We start from the raw sequence: 3,286 nt of genomic DNA on the forward strand, positions 1-3,286 counted from the left end.
AACTGGGATGAAAATATCATCTTTAAGCCTAAGCCAGAGCTTGTTGTCAACTCCCTAGGAGCACTAGATTTACTAAAACCCAGAAATGAAAACAGAGAGGTTGAAAAATCCCTCTGTTCCCAGCCATTCCTTCCCTAGCTGCTTTTAATGTTTTTAGGTTTGGTCATGCAGCTGTACAATACCTGCTGGTCCCATTTGATACAGTTARTGTTAACACAACAAAAATATAAGAAGGGCAAGTGATATACACAAACTGCTTATAATGGGSTGAAAAATWGCCAAGTAAGTTAGAAATGCTGGAKGGATGGAAATACTGTGTAAGGGGGAAGAGCAGTATGGTAACTCCTGTTCCCCTTGGAAAGGTGCACGTCTTCAGGGGAACTCAGAGGTGTTTAAAGGTGATTAAACCTTCACAGAAAAATCCACTGTAACCCCTGGGTTCAAATCCCTTGGAAAAGAGGAAAGGCAATCTAAGCTAAAAGTGAAATAACCCTTCCAGACCTTCTGTTTTCCTTACCTTAGGGCAGGCAAGCATGGAAACATTYATAGATGGTGGTGACAAACTGATAAATTTACCTTGGCTGTTAATTACCTGAATGTCATTCTTAGGCCTCCCATCTCCTACTTCTGCTATAAATTTTTCATCCTGGTACCAAGTAGACATCCTGATTGAATGCAAAATGTCTGTGAAAGCTGAGGAACAGAGACACTTGGAGCTTGCCAGCTACTGACAGCTTTATTTGGTTGGTGCAGGGGAGCTTGTTGAGGATGTGATGTTTGTGGGGGTCATCCAGGCAATGAGGGTGTGTACAAGGTGGGACAGAGGAGGCTGAGTGGCAGGCACACACACAAGATGCCAGAGGAGCTGGTTTGCCACCAGCACTCAGGYAAGAGTGAGCACACAGAGCCCAGTCCTGCTGTCCCTTCGTGGCTGTTCAGGGTTGAGGCTCCCATTCTCTGTGCTCTCAGCTACGCTCACACTCACAGACATCTCAAACATCAGCACAAGCTTTCAGTCATGTCTGCACCCTTTACCCAGCCACTGATTCACACCTCAATTCTTTTCAGAGAAATCCTCTCCTACTTCCCTGCCAATCCAGACTGAAGTTTGCTAGCAAACTGCACAAGTGCACACATGGACAGAGGATTAATTTCTGGGATTCTGGGACAGGCCTTGGATCTCACACCTTCGTCTCTCAGGTTGCTGGAATTTTGACCTTTCAGCACACACACCTAGATCAGAGAGGGGGATTGCAYAGTAGGAGAAAAAAGTTAAGGATTGAATATGAAAATAGAATGGATTGCAGTGATCAGGCAGAGGATGCAGTTGGATGAGCATACAGTCTGGCAGCCTACCTGCATCCAGCCAATCCTTTTAATCCCCTCCTCTGATTTTCCTGCTCCTGAACCTCCCTCATCCACCCTGGTTCTTGTGTGTGGTCTGAAGTCTCTTCTAATATCCAGTAATACTGAAGTTAATAATATTTTATGTTTCTAGTCAATGACAAAGTTCAGCCTGACCCTCCTCAAGGCTGTGCCCAAATTGTTGCTTTAATAGCCCATCAGGCACTGACCAATGTGTTCTAGTTCCTGTTAATGTCTCCTTCATCATATGTTCATTAATTCCTGAGTGGGTTTAATTAATCACTTTCCTCGTTACTTGTTTACTCTGTTTTTCTGAATAGTCCTTACACTGCCTCCATGTGATTCTGTCGAAGTTGATACAATGGCCTGAAGGCTGACAGATCTGAGGGGTTGAGGCATGGAAATCGATGCAAAGCCACAAATAGTATTAAATGGACACAATAATCATGAGAATAAAAAATTATATGATGTGTGCCATAATCTTTTAATTCGTGGAAATAACAAATGAACATTCCCAAATGACACCAAATCAGTATTCCTGGTGGGATGGGACTTTGTCTCATTGGTCTGTGAATATGGGGTCTCACAGTGCTAGTATCACTGGTGAAAGCAGCTGACAGCAGTTTGCAAACTGTTTTGGGGGATCCTGGTAAAGGAGACTCATTTTCTGGTGTTTTAAAATACATGGACCCAAAGTATGTGTCTACACTGGCACTGGTGGCTGAAGTGCAGTGCACTCACAAGGACACAGGGCCCAGGCTGGAGGGTAGGAAACTGAGAGGCAGAAAATCATGCCAACAACAAAAAAAGAAGATGGGGAAAGCTGACAGGACGGTGGATAGCACAGGATCAGTCTGGCAGCAGAGTTCATTTCCACAAGCATTGGGATGTATGGGAGAGATCTCACCCCACATTCTCAAGGGGTGCAGAGAATTTCAATAAAGACATGAACAAGTTCAAGGGCTGAGGGTTGATTTCTGTTGGTAGGTATAACCTCTGTCAACTTTTGTTGTCACAAAAAATTGAGCCACACCACTTTGGTTATTTCTGGGTAGCTTCTGTTTTCACTTTAGCACAAAATGCACAGCCTGGACACACATAAAGCCTTGGGCTTGGGCACCCTCAGCTGCTCCTGAGCACATCAGGTACAAGTGTGGCAGACTGGTAGTCAGAGCAGCCAGCTGCAGGCTGCTGGGGAGCTGGGCAGAAGGTGAACTATTCCTCCCTTTGGAGGCCACGCTTCCAGAGCTGTGCTGGTGCTTTGTTTTTTCCCTCGAGAGTCCAGCCATACTGGCTGTGTGATCTGGACAGACAAAAAGGCAGGTAAACAGTGTTCTTGTCCTTGGAAGTTTGTTCTTTGGACTCTGACAGGCTTTGGTATTGTTTACTCCCAGGGCAGTCTCCAGGTCTAGGAGGAAATTCTGGAGACAAAAAGAATCCTGGAGACAAAAAGAATCCTGGAGACAAAAAGAATCCTGGAGACAAAAAGCCAGCCCTGCTTGCAGAGCCTGGAAGCAGAGTGCACCTGACACTGAGCTTCCCAACACATCTCTTGCAAATGAGATGAGACATCATTCGTTTTTGAGACACACACAGCTTTCTCCTGCCCTGTCAGCCTCTTCAGGGGTTTCCCTGTGGGGGGTTTATTTGATTACATTATCATATRGCACCATAACTCCCCACTGATCTGTGATTCTGATCAGCAGGAGCCAGCGTGCTCCGCCTGCAAGGACAGATTCTCTGCTCTCATGTGCAAGCAGGTACCTGTTCTCAAAGGAACATGCACTGCCTGAAAGATGGGATGCTTTGGACTGTTTTGATCTAGATTTTTGAGGAAAAATTCCCCTTTTTCTGTGACATGGGATGCTTTTTGATGTGTAGGTAAGAAATGAGGAATTTGCATCTTACCTTCTCCACCATA

The sequence above is a fragment of the Malurus melanocephalus genome, unplaced genomic scaffold, assembly GCF_030028575.1.
Source record: "Malurus melanocephalus ecotype Western Australia unplaced genomic scaffold, MMel_1.1 scaffold_50, whole genome shotgun sequence".
NCBI lineage: Eukaryota > Metazoa > Chordata > Aves > Passeriformes > Maluridae > Malurus > Malurus melanocephalus.